The 19582-nt window shown below is 39.1% G+C and overlaps 1 protein-coding gene across 3 annotated transcripts in view; it reads right to left on the reverse strand.

Moving 5' to 3' along the window:
- The window catches only part of IQCH (IQ motif containing H), a 179091-nt gene that overhangs the window by 127737 nt on the left and 31772 nt on the right, over positions 1 to 19582 (reverse strand). The gene's annotated exons all lie outside the window — the stretch shown is intronic.

Here is a 19582-nt window from a genome sequence, read left to right on the forward strand (position 1 = left end):
GTAGCTTTTAATAGTCTGTCCTCCTGAAGATAACAATTATAAACTCTGGCTAAAATATTTTTTAAAAACAACTTTTTTGAAGGTACTGAGATAAACTGAAAACATGCAGAAGCTGGAAGGGAGATGATCTTGAACTGCAACAGCTGAGATTTATGTGTGTGTGACTTTGGGCCCGGAAGTACTTCTCAGTCCATGAGATGCAGAGTGGCTATAATTCAAGAAGAAGGGCACAGTCTTACTGGCTAGAGAAGTAAGAGGATGGAGTTTATGGCTTTCATAAAGGCTGAAAATAAGGGGGAATCTAGGAAGGAGGAAGTTGCAAGGGAGGGATCCAAAATTTACAAATAAAGGTCATACAAGTCCTTGGCTGACCTTTGAGCGACACATATATGGAAGAGATTCTAAGGAGCCCAGCAAAGGTGCAACAGTTAATGATTTGAAAAAACTGAGCAGTGATTTCAGCTGCTACTCACCAAGGATAGAGTTTGGAATGTGAGTCTAGTCAAATTAATTGGCTGCTTGAATAATAATGAGCACATAGAGCAAGGTAACAGAATTCAGAGTCTGTACAACACGTTGTTTATAACGTCCATAACAATAAAAAGTTATTGCATATACAAAGAAACAGGAAAATGTCCACACAAGAGAAATAGTCATCAATAGAAACAGACCCTGGAGGTAATGGATAAGTTTATGGTATAGGTTGTGGTGATGGTTTCATGGGTGTATACTTATCTCCAAACTCATCAAGTTGTGTACATTAAATACATACAGCTTTTTGTATGTCAATCATACCCTAATCAAGTAGGTTTTCAAAAAAGAAAGAAATAGATGTCAAGATGAGCTAGAGAGTAGAATTAGCAGATAAAGACTTTAAAGCTGTTGTTATACATATTTTAAAGAACTTAAAGGGAAATATGATCATAATGAAATATTGGATGGAAAATTTCGACAGAGAAATGAAAACTATAAAAAAGAACCAAATGGGAATTCTAGAACTGAAAATTAAAATATATGAAATGAAAAGGCTTGATAGCAGATTGGAGTGGGCAGAAGAGAATGTAGTGAACTTGAAGAGAGATCAATAGATATTATATACTCTGAAGAACAGAAAGAAAAGAAATATTTAAAAAAGAATAGATCCTCAGTGACCTACGGGACACTATCATGTTGTATAATTTGTATGTAATTGAAAAATCCCAGAAAGAGAGGAGAGAGAGAATAGTGGAGGAAAATATTTAAAGAAACAACGGCCAAAATGTCCCCATATTTTCTGGAAAACGTAAACTTGCAGATCCTAGAAGCTCAAAGAAACCCAAGCAGGCTGAACACAAAGAAAAGCACATGTGAGCTCATCATAAACCCATAAACCCCTAGAGGCCAAAGACAAAGAGAAAAACTTGAAAGCAGCCAGAAAAAAAAAAAAACTACATATAGGGAATCAATGATCCAAATTATGGCTGACTTCTCATCAGAAACAATGGAATGTTAAAGCATTGAATAAGAAAAAAAAAACCTGGCAACACAAAATTGTGTATAAAGGCAATATAAAGACTTTTTTTGACAAAAGAAGACAATGTGTCACCAGCAGGCATGTTACAAGAAATGCTTAAAGGAAGTTCTTTAGGCTGACAGAAGACGACGCAAGATGGAAACTCAGATCTCTATGGTAAATATAAAAGACTATACGTATTTTTCTTCCCTTAATTTCTCTCAAATACAATTGACTGTTTAAGGCGAAGATTACAACATAGTGTGCAGTTTACAATATATGTAAATTACGTGACAACAATAGCATAAAGGATTGGGAGGTGGATGGAATTCTGTAGTTGCAAGTTCCTTACGTTATATGTGAACTGGTACAATATCATTCCAAGGAACTCTAATAAGTTAAGGATGCATATTGTAATCCCTAGAGTGACCACTAAAAATAATACAAAGAGGTATAACTTAAAAGCCTATAAAATAGATTAAAAAAATTTTAAAAATCGTGTAACCCTAAGTCAGACAGGAAACAAAGGAACAAAAAGAGATGGGAAAAACAGAAAACAGGTAGAAAAATGGTTGTTCTGAATCAAATCATGTCAGTAATTACATTAAATGGAAATGGAATAAACACTCTAATTAAAAAGCAGAGATTATCAGACTGGATATTAAAAACAAGATAAAACAGGGGCTGGCCCTGTTGCCTAGTGGTTAAGTCCAGTGTGCTTTGCTTCTGCAGCCTGGGTTTGGTTGCCACGTGCAGACCTACACCACTCATCAGCGGCCATGATGTGGTGGCAACCCACATACAAAATAGAGGAAGATTGGCATAGATGTTAACTCAAGGTGAATCTTCTTCAGCAAAAAAGAAAAAAAAGGATAAAACTATATGTTATTATAAGAGATGAATTTTAATTTTAAAGACACAGGTTGAAGTATCAACAACAAAAAAGACTGATAAACTGTGTCAACAGTAGGCAAAATAAAGAGGGAGGGGCTATATTAATATCAAACAAAGTAGACTTTAAGAAGAGCAGTGTTATCAAAGAGAAAGAGAGATCAAGCATGAGTTAGCCAAGAAAATATAAGAATCATAAACACATATGCCTCTAATAACAGTAACACCAAATATACAAGACAAAAATTATCAGAACAGAAGAAATAGACAAATCTTCAATCAGAGTTGAAGATGTCAAAATTCCTTCTCAGTAATTTGTAGAACAGATTGATTCTAAAAATCAGCAAGGATATAGAAGATCTGAACATCACCATCGGCCACCTTGACCTATATATAGAACAGTGCAACCAACAACTGTGGGATATACATTCTTTTCAAATGTACATAGAACATTCACCAGAATATCCTGGGCCATAAAATAGGTCTCAATCAACTTCAAAAGATTTAAATCTTACGGAGTATGTTCTCTGACCCCAATGGGATTAAGCTGGAATTCAATAAGAATGAGAAAACTAAAATAATCCCCAAATATTTGGAAATTAAACAACACAGTTCCCAATAGCTCACTAGTGAAAGAAAAACATCACCAGGGGAATTTTGAATTGAATGATTATGAAAGTACAATATATGCAAATTTGTGGGATGCAGCTAAAACACTGCTTAGAGAGAAATTTATCAGTCTAAATGCTTATGTTAGAAAAGAAGAAAGGTCTAATATCAATGATCTAAGATTCTACCTTAAAATTCTTAAAAAAAGAATAGTAAAAGAAACTCAAAATAAGTCGAAGGAAGAGAATAAAAAAGATAAGAGGAGAAATCCATGAAACAGAAAACAAATAATAGAGAAAACTAACCACGCCAAAAGTGATTCTAAGAAAAGATTAATAAAATCAATGAACCCCAGCAAGAGTGATCAAGAAAAAGAGAAAGCATAAATTACCAATATCAGAAATAAAAGAGAGAGAAAAAGAGAAAGAAAGAGAGCCAGAAGGGGGGGCAGGTGGGAGAGAGAGAGAAGGAGAGAAAGAGAAAAGGAAGGAAGAAAGAAAAAGAAAGAGGGAAAGAAGGAAGGAGGGAGAAAGGAAGAGAAAAGGCACACACGGGGTCACAGTTCTCAGAACTAGAAGGGGTCTCAGGATGATGAAAGGGCAGCTGGTAGCAGCAGTGACTGTGAACAGAAAGCATGTGGTGAGTAACGATGGCCACGGAGGAGACTCCAGAAGAAATATCATTTTGAACGCGTGGCGGTCTGAGGTGTGAGCATTTGCACGCCTCACAGGCCCTGTACAGCACATCACGTTAAAAAAAAGGGGAGTTAGTGATGACGCCCCAAAGCCCCCAAGAAAATATTAAATTCCAGTAAAATGTGACTAAGGAAGGAAAATATGTAATATGGTCTAAAAATCTTTCGTTAAAATGCAGCACTGAAGCAACACTTCCCAAGCTGTGACCCTCTGACATAGTTCTACGAGCTGTTCGGCAGGAAAGGGCTCGGAGGAAGTCCAGGAAGCACTTTTCACTGCATCGCCATCCTCCTCCTAAAGATTCATAACGTCCGTCAGCATGTTAGCGACTCCAGGTGGCCTGAAAGTATAAAAATCAGTCTGACTCTGTACCCTCATGTTTTCCAACTTTACGGGACCACAAAACTCTCCTTTCATGGAATACCTATTAACATTCCCAGGCACTAGTAATCTTTGGAATATATTTTGGAAAAAACTAATTAAAAGGATTAATCCATAGCTAACAACTACACTTCCTATAAATTGTTAATCTTAGGCCATTCTGCAAAGTTAAAAGGTGAGTGATAACTTGGTTTTACATGAAACTTTTCTTCAAAGGAGCTTGAAACACACTGGATTCAGGATTTTCTGATGGAGTCAGACAAATAAAAATCTATTTCTTGTTGCTATTTTTCTCTCTATATTTAATAGCATTTACTTGTAGCATTTCAATAGGAATTTTAAAGTTCTGGAAAGTCATCAGTAGAGAATAATCACGTACTGGCATTTCCCCTACTCATCTACTACATCTCATACAAGAAAAAAAGGACTGAGTTGCTCACGTGTGTGATTTTTGCATATTGGTGAATATTATACCGCACCCTCACTCAAACACCGTCACAAGACAAGGAAAGGAGAAGAGCAACCAACGTTCCTCTGCCTTCTATCTATTTTTCTCCTGCGAACTTAGGGTTACTATTACAAGTTGATGTCTAGACAGAATCTACTGGCCCAACTTGTACTAGGAACCACATGAGGGGAAATGAGTTTAAATGCTAGTCCTTTCCATTAAGATCTAAGAAAGACTTTGTGAAGGGACTTAGCATTCATTATAATTACGTCTGCTATTGCTATTTATTCCCACATTATAGAAAGTGTGCCAGTCTCCGGGCATTTTTGTTCAAATACTGGCTAGGGTCAGGAACGAAGTGAAGTTCAGTCCTCATTCACCTCACCCCAGCAGCCGGGTTGGCACACGCTGCAGAGCTGCTGGGGCTCTTCCTATTGATCTGGCAGCCCTTCCTGAGCAGGCCTGAGGCTTTCCCTCCAACGACTCCACTGGGTTTCGCCATAATTTCTATGTTGCATCAGTGAAGTCTGCGGGAGAGACGCCTGAGCAAACCTGGAGGGAGGCGAGAGGCGCTTCTAGTTCAGGGAGTTTTGCTTAAATCAATGAAGGAATTGACCCCAAACAAAGATTAAGTCCATTAAAAAAATACATTATTCATTTAGTAGAGAAACTCTGATTTGTAAGGAATAGATCATCTTAACACTGTGTGTGTGTATGTGTAAGAGTTTGTCCTTTTTTGCACGATTTCTCTTGGGATAATTTTCCTAGACTCTGAATCAGACTGTCAAAAGAAAATATAGGTCCAATTTTGAGCGAGCCACATATTAATTATAGGACTTGGTCATAGATCTTAACCTCTACTATCCTGAGTTTCTTCTCTGTAAAATGGGAGTAGTAATCTCTCTGACGTGCTCTGAGTCGTGAAAGCGATAACACATCAGCGTCACTAGGATGGGGTCAAGTACACAATAGGTACTCAGCAAATGCTTTGTTAAGTGCGTAAATGGAAAACGAAAAACATTAATACCTTCTGTGAATTTTATTTCCACAATCACGAGAGAAAACAGCTGAACCTGGTCTGCTTTTCTGTTTGACACGTCTTATGTTGGTGGTCATAAACAGGAAAGGAAGGGAACGGAAGGAAATGGATTTTGATCAGAATCAGAGTTATGGATTGTCAGGACTGGAAGGGACCTTAGAGATGACTTGATCCAATGTCCTAAATTTACAAATGATCATACTAAGGCCCAAGGAATGTAAGAGATTGGCCCCCAAATCACATAGAAGATAGTGACAGATCTAGGATTGGAGCCCAATATATGGACTTTTCTTGTAATGAGGATTGTAATTATATGAGGTTATGGTGTTTAAAAAATCTTCTTTGACTGACTTGAAGAATAATTCTTTTTTTATAGTTTTCTTCTTTTTTTCTTTTTCAACATTTTACTTTAATTTAATTCATCCAGTTTTCTTTCGTGTAGGATGTAAGGGTAGGATTTAACTTAATGCTTTTTTCCCAAATTGTTAGCCAAATGACTCAGCACCATTTATCTAACAAGCCCTCCCTTTCCCACTGACTTACAGTGTCACTTTTATTACATTCTAAGTTATTTTTTATACTAAGGTCAATGTCTATGGTCATTTTTTTTATTCCATTGATCTGTCTGTTAATTTTTCTACCCAGAGATGCTATTACAATTATTGTAATTATATGTTTTAATAAGTAGTTTGAAAAGTTCACCTTCATTAAATGAAAGGAAGCCTTTGTCCATTTATTTTTCAAGATGATAAATATTGGCAAGTTGAAAAGAATTGATATTCCACGCAAACCAAATAAAACCCATAAGAATTTTGATTGGAGTTACATTAGATATAAAGATTAACTTGGAAAGAACTGCTATTCTTATTATAATCTTTTTTCCTTTTCAGGACTATATCTTTGTATTTATTCCACTGTTCTTTGATGTCGCTCAGTAAATTCAAGGCATAGCATGTAAAAGCTTTAAGAGCGTGCAGTGATGATCTAGGGAGGGGAAAATTCATTCAACCTGAAGAGATCTAGGATTTATTTTTATGGCCAAAAAGAGGAGTGCTCTACAAATGTAGTCAAATGAGGTACATGGTATTCCGTGACTCACGTTAACTTGACACAGCCTGACTCAATCACACAAGCCCTTAACAAGTTGTTATTCAAAGTCATTAACCGCAGACACAAATCAACAGTGAATTTATATTGGATTCTGACCAAATCGGGCACTATGCTTGATGTCGGAGATGTGGTCCCCGCCCTCAGAGGAGTTTACAATCTAGCTGGGAGAAGTTTCCATCTTAGAAGTACCAGCTGTAGAGAGATCTTAAAAGTTCTCAGCATACAACACTCACACAAAAGGTCATGTGTGAGGTGATGGACGTGTTAACTAACCTGATTGAGGTCACCATTTCACAATATATATGTGTATCTAATCATCACGCTATACACCTTAAACTTACACAATGTTATACGTCAGTTATATCGCAACCAATCTGGGGCAGGAAACTAGCGCCCCTTCTTGTTCTAATCCTTGAGTTCATGTAGCCTCTTACTAAGCAGTTGGATCTTTTACTTCTATTCCCAGACCAAGGCAGAGAAATTTCCCCATCAAATTCCTTTGTCACCGAGGAAGCAATATTTGGCTGAGTCCAAGATCTGCTCCTCAGATGCAGGTCACAATCACCATCCTCAAAGCTACCTGGAGGTAGTATAGAATAAGAATTAAGAATGCCAACTTGGGGGCTGGCCCAGTGGCATAGTGGTTACGTTCTGCACTCTGCTTTGGCAGCCCAGGGTTTGCAGGCCCTGATGCGAGGCGCAGCCTTACATACCACTCATCAAGCCATGCTGTGGTGGTGTCCCACATACAAAATAGAGGAAGATGGGCAGGTGGGCATGGATGTTAGCTCAGGGCCAACTTTCCTCACAAAAAAAAAAAAAGCCAATTTGGAAGTCAGACTGGCTGAGTTTGAATTACGACTCTTTGACTTTTAGCTGTGCACTTTGGGAAAGTTATTTAACCACTTTTGCCTCAGTTTCCCCAAAAATAAAATGAAAGTAGTAACAGTACTTAACTCCTAGGAGTACTGTGAAGATTACATGAGATAGTCCATGTGTATTGCACTTAACACCATGCCCAACGCAGAGAAGCACTCGGAAGCGCTCGCTATTACTTCCTGTGCAGTTTCCTGAGCAGGTAACACGTTTCAGCTCACAATGCAGCCTGGAGCACAGCCAGGCAGCCTGCAAGTGTTTAAGTTAGAAAGTGGAGGCTGTGGGGAATTATCTTCCCTGCTATCGAAGTCTAGGTCCTACACTCGAGACTACGAGTAAGTGGAACAAGAAACCCACAACTGTGGAAACAGTGACAGGTACTTCCCCTGGGATTTCAGTGTTTGGATTAAACGATAATTCCATAATGAGAAGGTCACAGTTTTAAAAATACTTTGCTGAAAGAGTCAATCCTCTTTCCCCCTAAATTATGGTTATATTACACTAATCCAATATTTAAGTATCCAGTACATCTTTAAATGGGTGGAGAAGAGGACGTTGAGTTAATGTTTCCTTGGCCAGCTACCCGCCTTGGGGTGAGTGCATGTTTTCACTTTACAAGTTCCCCTGATAACCTTCTACAAGGATCAGCCCCTTTTAAGTTAGAAATGGAAAAGGGTATTCTGAAACTCAGAAAAGAGTTTTCTTAGGAACATCTTAAAGAAAATGGTTAGGTCCTCAGGCAAGCTCACGTGAGATATTAGCACAATTGAACCAAACCATCGGCCATAGCTGGGATCCCACAAACCATCAGCCATAGCTGGGATCCCACAAACCATCAGCCATAGCTGGGATCTCACCAACCATTGGCAGTAGCTGGGATCTCGCAAACCATCAGCCGTAACTGGGATCCCACCAGCTGGCACGGGAAGGAGAACTCTTTGGCTCTACGTGGCTCTCCTGGTTGGGAAACACGGGCAGATCAGGGAGGCAGGCTATCTCGACAGGAAGTCCCCCAAGAATACTTTTCATTATGGACTGGTCCCTTCTCACCTCTTATCTTTCTCTGTCTCCTCCTGATGCTTCCTGTTTCATCCAGCCAGGATTCCTCTCCTCCTCTGCATAGTCTAATTACTTAGGTCAGAAGCAGACTATGTGATCCCCCCTCCCTTCTACCCAACTCTGAGTGTTAAACTAGAAAAATAAATACGCGCTCAATGTGGTCAACTCCATATAGAAGTAGATTTAAAAGACCCAGGCCCCCAGGAGGAATGTGGTCTAATTAGTGTCATCAAAGAAACAAGAGTCAGCTGAAGGTGAGTGGTCCCTTACAGTAGGAAGTCAGTGGTTAAGAACATAGGCTCGAACATCAGGTGGGCCTGGATTTGAATCTGGGCTCAACTACTCACTAATTGGATGACTGGAGCAAGTAACTTAATTTCTCTAAGCTGCAGTTTCCTCTTCAGGAAGATGGGCGTAATATCAGGAAGATGAGTAAACTCATCCCATGGGAGAAATGTGGTCACGCTATAAGAAGTTCAGGACAGCGCAACATAACTCACATCGTCAAGTCCAAGCAGATAGTAGCTATTTATTATAAAAGGTTGAATCAGAGAGTCAGAATTTCTCAGTGCCATAAAGCACTCACTTCACAGGCATGTATTCACATCGCTTTGGCAGGAGTAGCTTCACAGATGGATGCATCAGACTATAAATGTGTGGTGCTGCTCACCATGAAGAGTGTCCAACTAATTACCCTCAGTCAGTTTCTCTGTTCACTAAGCAGCCTTCTGACTGGGCTTTCTGTGTAGATTTGTAATAAGGACACAATATGTTCATCAGATCAGGCTGACTTGAACATTCAGGTCTGTTGGACCATTATAGCTCTCTTTAGAATAAATAAAGTGGCATTCCAGTTTATACATCAGTCTCTTGTGACTTCAGTTGCTTCCAAGAGTTGATTAACTCCACCAAAATCAAGTCTCTAATCCTATAAAGCTGAGGGTCATATCCTGAGCTGCACCAAAGTAATAGCATTCTAGAAGACGCTAAGCTGCAAATTACTGACCTATAAAACAGGTATAGACTGGAGACAACTTTCTTTGAACTACACAGGGTTTTATAAATTATTTGAGCAAATATTTAAAAATCAGGAGGTTTCACCAAAAACATGAATGTGAATTTCCAGCTTCTTTTGAAAACCCAGCCACAGGGCTAGAGCTGAGGCGCTCCTCCCGCAGGGAGGGCCTGCCTTCTCAGTTCAGCACCCAGTGTGTAGACCCAGCCCTGACCCTCAGTCGCTTCCATCGGTTATTACCTGCCTGGCCCCGGTGGACTTACTTTTGTGATCCCCGTGCTAAATAACAACACTCTGGACATTTTCTGAGGGTTTTTACTTCTTGCAAAAGAGGGGGAAAGTCAGGAAGAAAAAAGCCTGTCAAACTTTTCCTTTTTTTCCCGTTTAGCATAAACAGATGGCAAGTGTGGAAACACACCCATATTTCAGGAAGCACTTGGATTAAGATAGTCTCCTGGGCATTTCTTCGCATGGGCGGATGGGACTACAGGGGGTTGGTGGGCGGGTGAGATTGGGGGAAGTGGCTCAGACTGTCCAATGCTGAGGCTGGTAATTAGCGATGGGGGGTGGGGGTCACGTGTGGGGAGAAGGAGAACAGCAGACAGAGTTTGCGGGGAGTCAACCACTCCTTTTCTCTTTCCTTCTCTCTTGCCCCCATAACTCTTGCCCCAACAAGACCTGCTTTTGACTAACATTGGAAGGAGAGGTGAGACGTGGGGATTAGGGAGGGATTCACAGGTAGAATCCTGGGTAGCAGTGGGATATTCAGCATTAGGTCAGAAAGTAGGAAGGGCTAAGAGGCAATCTCAGCTATCCAGCTGGCCATTCATACGAAGGGGACAGGGAGTTATATGTTAATGGTCAAGGAGGGGTACAGCCTGTGGAACTCTGATTAGGCAGTTTCATGAACATTTAACAAGTTCAGGAGATAATGCTATTCAAGAACTCTTTATAGCCAAAGGGAGAGGAAATAAAGTTTAATAACCAATGAGGACATCAAGGGAGAGAGATCGTTCAGGAGAATTCTAAAGCTGCCCTTCAGTTAGAGCATCTGGAGGAGTGATCTAATTTCAGAAACTGCCTTAAGCCCTTCTTTTTATGATCTAGACTGAGATCACACAATTAGATTTCAGTGGCTCTTTCAAGGCCATCCATCAATCGGCCTTACACATCTAACCACATCTTTTGGGCTTTGCTTTTATAAAAATTCAAGATTAGGCAAAGCTCTAAGCCATCCTCCCTTACTCCCATTATTCTCCACCTCTGCCTTTGCTTGTATTGCTTCCGGTGCTTAACATACACGCCACCTCTGCTCTCAGCCATGTCCATCAGCTCCTCAAAGGCCCATCTTAAGGCTTGCCTCCATCCAGCGGTTACACTGATCACTACTTTGTCTCTCCTGAGAGACTGGTGGTTCTGCAAGGAGCCAAAGGAGCATTAATCTGGGAGTCACACAATCAGGGCTGTGGGTCCGGCAAAGACTCTGAACAAGCCAGTTTGTCTTCTCAGTGTAAAGATGAGGAATCTCAGTCTATAGAGACTAAATGGTGTGCCTATCATAACTTGGCTTGTCTCAGTGGCAAAGGCAGTATTAGCGCCCAAGTCTTCTGACTCTTGTCTGTGGTTCTTTCCACTAATGTGTGCCTGGCTGCTTTCAGACCCTTTACTTGCTAACCATAAGCAGATTTATTCAGGCTATCATTGGAGATAGAGATAGATATCAAAAGACTGTATAAATCAGGTAATTTGGTGGCATACTATGCCAACTTTACAGCCTAACAAGAGGGATCTCCTCTAAATAAATATCTTCTGGGCTTACACTACACATTCTGATTCAGAGGCTATGCTTTTAAAGAAAGGATAGGGTGAATCACTCTAGTCTATGGGTACTTACTTATATTCTACCAAAGAGGTTTTTAAAAGGCTAGGAATGTATACTTGAATTCCAGTACAGTTTAAGGTACCATGAGTTAGAATATTGGAGAACACAGCAACAGTATTTATTCATCTCAAGTACCTCTCAGTAGATAATTAACCTGGGCCATGATAAAAACAATTCTATTCAGCCCGTTTCTCTTGTGGCTAATGCTACTGTGCTACTTGCTGTAGTATTTTTCCTTTGCTTCATTTTAAACAGAATACTTACTACAATATTGCAAGCATTACCACTTTTGTAGCTGTTCCATTTTCCTCCTTGCCACAGAAAAGCAATGGTAGTTAGATGAAAGCATGAAGTTTTATATTTTTACTCACGAAGATGCAATTCTTTTGAAAATCTGGAGTGGAAGTCCAGATATGTGCACTTTTTCGTAGGTCTCCTACACGGTCAGCTGAGAGAACTGGATCTTCCCTCCATAAAGAATACAGAGCTTTTAGGATGCTCCTCTGTTCTGATACATACTTTGCCCCACGCTAGATGCTCACATGAAAGGAAAGGAGATCTATCACAGAGAGTTCTAACTTTTGGCGGGACGTGGACCCCGTTGGCAGTCTAGCAAAGGCTACGGACCCCTTCTCAAAATAATGTTTTTATAAATGCATAAAATAACATACATTGGAATCCAATTATATTGAAATACAATTCTATCCATGGACCCCTTGTGACATAAACTATCATACAGCTGACTTGGCCGCCTCCATCTTCCTAATTTTTGGCTCATCAAAATGGAATTACAAGATTAGAAACATAACCTCTTAGTACGAAGTCTAACAAATACCAGACTCAGGTCCAAACTCAAGTCACAAAGCGCAAAGGCCCTGGCTCTCCTGAGGGGGCCGGGCTAGCTGCTTCACAGGTGGCTGCCGACCCGGGATGAGTCCAGGGTCGTGCAAAGGCTCTCCTCCTGCACCCCCTAAATCCCTCTGCTCCCTGTCCACTCATGCTTGAAATCCCTTAATAGAGTCTAACTCCTTTGGTTTAATTAAATAGAGGATTTACTCTTGTTAAGAAGCAAAAACCCATGGGAGAGGTGATACTCTCTGCCAAAGATTTTCAAATTTATTTTCAGCAATAGAATCTGCTTTTCAAATGCGACCTTAAATAGAATGCTGATACGTAAATAAATGCAAGTTTTATAAGAATTTAGTATAATTTTATATGTTGAATTTTAAATACATAAATAAGTATAAGTATACATAATAGTTATATTTGTAAGTGTTTATAATAAACACTGGAAATAATGAGGCTGTTTTGATGAAGGCAAACTTATGAAATCAAGGGTTATAGATAACGACTGCAATCTTACATCCGTCACAGCATACAATTTATTTCTATATTTTATTTGGGCCGCACAAGATGGAGAAAATCCTAACATTAACAGAGAAGTAATTTCCTATTGCTAACCATTTGTTGAGGTGCCTATAATCTCAGGATTTTCTTCAGCTAAAATGATCCAGAAGCTTTAAAGAATAGTAGGATTCTTTTGTTTCAAAATACAATCACTAGCAATATCTATAACTGCTCACATTCCTTAGTAAATAAGAATTAGTTGGTACGAGCTCAATTTGGGCAGATCTGACAAATAGATTCATAAATAATTTGAACCCTGACTCTCTTACTTACTTTATAACCTTAGGCAAGTAGCTTAATCTTAGTCTCAGTTTCCTCATGTGTAAAACGGTTATAAAAACATCTATTTTATAGGTGGAAGGGTTAAATAAGATACTGTACATAAAGCACTAGCCTAGTGGCTGGCACACTTAATAAAAGCTATTATTATTGAAGGGTTGAATGACCAAAAGTTCTTTTCAAATGTGTCTTGTAACACTTTCAGACGTTCCCTCCTGTCCCATTTAAGTTTCTTTTTGGATATCTCAGGACCCTTCCCTTTCAGATATTCACTCAGTTTCAAAGCTAGCTAATTTTGCTTTGCATGCGGAGTCCAAATTTAAAATGATGCTTTATTGCTGACCTTTAATCTGCAGTTGTAAACAAAGTGACATTGCAACCCCGTGATGCCAAATGAAGACTGTACAGCACACTTCGAATCAGGAAGGAACCAACCCAAACTGAAAATGTGCAATGCAACAATCTGTAATGCTATATTATCATGATGCAATACATATTATTGTAACTGCACCGTTGACTAGTATGCTGTGCCAAACGTGTGCACCAGAGGACTTGCCTGGCTTTTAATGGATGGGAGCACACGTGTGTTGAAATAGTAATACCAGTTAACATTTATTGAATGCTTACTGGGGGCTAAGAACTGCTTTAAGAACTTGACATGTATTAGCTCATTTAATCTTCACTTATTTATTTTGTATGATTTATAGGAGTGTATATGAGCAGATTGGCATTTCAAAATATGACTTGTACCAAGATACACCCTATCTAATAAAAACACCTTTATAGGAAATTCAAATGTACATGCACACACACATACACACACATGCATGCACACATGCACACCCATGTGCTCACAGTTAACCTGATGGCACAAATTAACCCATTAATGGTACCTAATGCATTAAAATTTGGTACCTAACTTAAGTATGTCTGTATTGTTCTTTATTACACTTTAGAATAGTTTAAATATTTATCACAAAAAGTGAAATGTGAATTAAATAAATATGAATCAAATGCTTGCAACCTCCCTGAAACTCATTGGAGTTCTCTGCAACAATTTGAAAACCAGGGCATTAAGCCGTATCACTCATTTACTGGTGTGTGAAAAGAGCCAAATCAGATCCTTTTCTGGAAGCACAGGTGTGAAGATGGAAGTATGAAATTTTTAATATTAATTCATTTTTCAGAAAGACAGGAACCTTATTAGGCAGTATCATGTGCCAGCAATGTTAATATATTATCATAATCCCTGTAACACCCTTGCCTAGCAGGCACCGTTATCTTGACCTTACAGAAAAGAAAACTGAGGACTGGAGACATTAGTTTGCTTGCTTAGGGTTTCACGCCTGGAAAATGGCAGATAGACTGATCCACTCGACTCCAAACCCCTCCCACCACACCAACTGCATCCCATCTAGCCTCCCCATTTGATAAACTGGGAAAATGAGAATGAGCGAGGTAGAGTAACTTGCTCCTGGAAACAGCTGGAGGCAAGGCTACAATATGAATCCAGGAGCAAGGGTGTTTTACCAGGTAAACTCAATCAGACGGCTCAGTGGCAGGATGCCCTGTGCAATCTGGCCTACTGTGGGCCAGCAAAACCGCTACTTCACTTCCAGACTCGGCATCAGGTTATATAGTTTCAATGCAGAGACTGGACGGACAAGGAAACAAATTGGGTGTCTCCTGAGTACCTACTACGTGCAGAACACTGCGTGGTGCAGTGGAGGATTAGAAAAACAGACCAACAGAACAGACAACAAGGTCCCTGTCTTCATTTCCATGCGGGAAAGAAGCCATCATCATATGAAATATTAAATAGAATCCCTGGAAGGGGCCTCAGTAATATTCTGGTTCTCCCCCCCAACCCCTACAATAATGTAAGCTTTAGAGGACAGTATAAAACATGGCACAATAAGCTATGTGAAAATGGCCAATGGTCATAGCTAATATTTTCAGCGCACTTATTTGTACCAGGACCTTTGTTAACTACTTTGAATTATCTCATTTAAATTGAGATACTCTTACTATGGACATTTTACACACAAGGAAATGGAGGCTGTTTCTGGGAGGTCCCCCATTTAGTAAGCATTCACACCAGGCAGTCTGACCCAGAATCACTATGCTCAGAGCTAAGTGCTTAGAGTGAGCACAGGGTTGGGTTGGGAACGTGTAGAATCCTCGCACAGAAACTCAAGAAACACAGCCTTCTTAGGAGGTTAGAGAACTCTCTAGAGCTAGATTTTCTGTGGATGTCATCTGACAGCGTGTAGCCTCTGTTTGCCTCTCTCTCACCACTCCCAGAATAATGGGCGTTTGTGAGAAAGCCAGACACCAGCCAATGACAATTGTCACATCACTTTCTTCACTTTCCCAGCACTCCAAACGAATGCAAAACCAAAATTCTAAATAACAACATACAAAGGCAATATACCACCGCTTCTACCACCGCCGCCACCACCATGTTGGTGGAATACATGAAAAGTCATCATTTTCTTGAAAACTCTTTGTAAGCAAGCTGAAGAGAAAGCTCCCTAACAATAGAAATGGGATGTGGCGTACGCCATCGCTGTCCTTGGGTAATGACTGTGCGTCATAAATAGGATATGGCATTTCTGAATGTCTTTAAAGCTATTTCCTTTTGTTCAACTAATTTAATTTACCAAATGCTCCTGGGGAAAGGGAGGGGGATCAAGATGCTGATTCCACATTTCCTGAAAAATCAACATTTTCTTTTTAAGCTGCTCTCAAAGAAATTACATCTGATTGTTGTCTGCTGGCTCCCTCAAACTCTACCTCTGTCAAAATTCTGCCCCGGCAGGTGTGAGAAAGAATAGATGCAGAACTTGAGTGAATACCCACATCTGTTTTTGGAAAAAGGGAACAGAAGCAGCACAGAAGGAAGTAAAAGAGATAATTGCTGGCTTGAACTACAATACATTTTACATGTGGGCAGAGGGCCAGCTTACAGCAGGCGGAATATGCAGGCCCATCTTATTGGAATTCAGGGGTGGGCCTCCATTCTTGTCCGGAGACAGCTGTAAACCAGCAGCCCATAGCATCCCAATCAGGCACCGAGTTTTGTCAAGGAATGCTGATATGTACAGAAGCAGCTTTGTCTGCTTCAACTGCACCCCTGCCTAGTGAAATGACAGTCAATCTCTGATTCCAGATGACAAGAACTGGATAAAAACTTAAAACAAATGGCGACCTTTCAAAAGATTAATTTGTTTACCAACAAAATGTTCCCTCTTTGTCATCTGAGATGGGGGTGACCTTCACTTTCCCATATCTAGGCTGAAAGGATGCTGACTATAGTCATCTGTTAAGTTAACTCCATCTCAGCAATTATTCCCTTTTTTATTTTTAGTGACAAGAAGGGTTTATTAATTCACTCGGCTTCTTGTTATGGTTTATAAATGCAACAAGCTCATTCTGAATTACTGCAGTGTAACATCAATTTGTTTAAATCTAATTCTGCTACCGTTGCCAAATTATGTTGTGACTGTAATTGTGGCCATATGCATGGGCTTAAAACACAATTGTGTTTTGAAGTCGTCCTTCTTTCTCCCCCCTCCTTCTCCCCGCCCCTTACTCCTGGTGCTTCTTCTAATCATTTGACATTAACACAATTGCCTCACTTTCCATTACTTTATCACTGCAGAAATGGATGCTCTTTCAGTGAGAGAGATTACTGTGTACACCCCAAGTGACACCGTAAAGAATGAAACCATGATTTGTGAAGTGTGGTTGCTACCCAACTAAGTTAGTGAAAAACACTGCATAACGTATGACTCATAAAATCTAGAAATCATAATAGTATTAAATTCAACCTCATGAATAAGTAAAGGATTCTAAGTTTACGTTGCATTATATATTTATTTATTTGGAAAGTGGGACCAAAGAACTGGTATAATTCTGCAGCAACTCATATCTTGTCAAAAAGAAAAATGTTTTTATGATTCTTTTCTAGGTCATAACAGTTATAATCAGAGTTATTTGTGCCGCAATTCAAAGCAATGTTTTCTTTGGCTATTTTGTTATGCATTCATAATCGTTCTTTTAAAATTCATGTTAACAGATACATGTTTCAAGCCTTTTAAGAAACACTTTTTATTTAAAAAAAATAAATCAAAGTCAGATTTTCTGTAGGCCTTTTAATGTGTTGCACTAGAAAGTCTGACTGGAGCCAAATGTCAGTGAGGAAGTATGAAAAGTACCAGAGATTTCTTCTCACCTCCCTACACCTCTAAGGCCCTACTCACAAACCTGTGAGAGAGTTTTGTTTTTTGCATTATTTGGCAGATTTAAGATACTGAAAAAACAGTCGATGAATTTCACTTTTAATACTTTTTCGTAAATTGATTTTACATAACAGAGTTACAGGACATAACATTCGGAAGGCAATTTTGTGATGTGTGTGTGAGTGTGTACGTGTGTGTGTGTCTGGAGTGTGTTTTCAATGCACTAAAATCTTTGCATCGGCCCCTTATTAGCAGGAAGGATACACCTCTTCACAAAATGGAGAAAATACCAGTTTCTAGGAACTAATAATGTAAACTAGTTACATACTCAAATGCGCTCTGTCAAAGTGTCTCAGATTATTTACAGGCTTTTGACAAGCTGTTCAAGTTTCAGAAGAAGTAAGGAAACACATGGCCCTCGGCAGCCAAATAATAACCCCCTCTGAGTGTTTGGAGTTGTTCTAGAAAGCGATTAGCCTTGATGCGGCTTCTCTAATTAACCATGCATCACAATGCTAGACACGGTGCTGCAGCTTAGGGAAGTGCTTTCAAAAACATTTTTTATACGTGGTAAGTCTCAACCGTATTTATTCCCAAATGCTCCGCATGACTGTTGAAAACCAAACACCTGAATATTTCTTTCACAGGACTTTTTGCACCATGCTTCACAATGTTTTGTAAATCCCAAATGGAAATGCCAGTTTTCAGTTAGTGCCCTCACATACCTGTACATCAACATAAAATGATACGGTCAACTATTTTGATCGAAATGCCAGTAGTCAGTTTGAGCAAAATGTACATCGTGTACATACATGTTAAAGTGCTCTGGTGTGGATTTTTATGGAGTCAAGTTTTATGGAAAAAAAAAAAAGGCTCTTTAATGCAATCAATGAGTGTACATTATCTGTATGTCCTACAAGGCAAAGTGTTTTCCCAAATCCTCTGTGTTCAAAGTACATGGGCACAGTATCCAAGGCACTCAGGCTATTTGCGAATTAGAAAGAATATAATGAACGACTAAGATTCTGCCCCAAATTTTGGATATAACTTTGAATTCCTATTTATGTCTGAATCTTCACTTGGATTCATTAAAGCAAAGCACAATCCTCCTTAAATCTAGAAGTATGCCTTTTTAAACTTCCATATTCACTGGGAAAAGTTTCCAAGCAATGCAGCAGTTGCCTTGGGCTACGAAGCCTCAGCGCTCCACCAGCTAAGCCAATATTAATTCTAGATTGAAGGGGAAAACCAACAACAACACAAGACAAATCTGCTTCTGTCTGTACAGCCAGAGAAATAATATTTTTCTTTCAAGGGCTTTGGGCTCATGGGAAGCAGATAAAGACCCTTTCATATTATTCACAGTGACATTTTAAATAAAGTTTCAGCAGGAATAAAAATATCTAACTTTCTGGTTATTTCTTAGGCTATAAAAGCATTTCTATGATAAAGTCCTCTTAAACCAAACCTGTTAGAATAACACGAAGTACACCGAGAGGAACTAAAAATATATTCCAGGGTTACGTGAATGGAGTAAGCAGTTGAAAATGTCTACGTAGGAAATTTGGAAGATTAATCTAAGAGACTATTATGCTGGTTGAAAATGGTTTTTCAATTTAACTCTAAAATTAATCTTGCTTTTCGTTTTGATTTCACCAAAGTATACATTTAAGAGCTTTTGAGAGACGCCAAAGGTTACACATGTATTTAAAAATGTATAGATACCACCTCACTAGTTATTTTCAGTATTAGAAATGATCTCAAATAAAATGATTTCCCAATTAAAATGAAGCACTACTCTTAATTCTCCTAAGAAAACCCCACAACACAGAAAGAGTACAATCCTTGCTTTGGACACTTAGCAGCAAGTTAATGTGCAAAAATAGGCAGATTCTGAGATCCCTTAATGCCAAAATCTACTTGATTATTTTTCCCTCTCATCATCTTGCTGACATAGAGGATTAATCCTTGCTTGCTTCAGATTCAGAATAATATTCTTAGATTTTGCATATTGTGTGAGTATATACCATTGAAGCTGATACTGTGCTGTTGTTTCGTTTTGATTTTTCTAGTGGTGAGCCTACTATCAAAGAAATAAAATATTTTAAATTTCTCTATTAATTCTTCTTGTTATTAAATTATTCCATCCTTGTTA

Source organism: Equus caballus, chromosome 1, assembly GCF_041296265.1.
Source record: "Equus caballus isolate H_3958 breed thoroughbred chromosome 1, TB-T2T, whole genome shotgun sequence".
Lineage (NCBI taxonomy): Eukaryota > Metazoa > Chordata > Mammalia > Perissodactyla > Equidae > Equus > Equus caballus.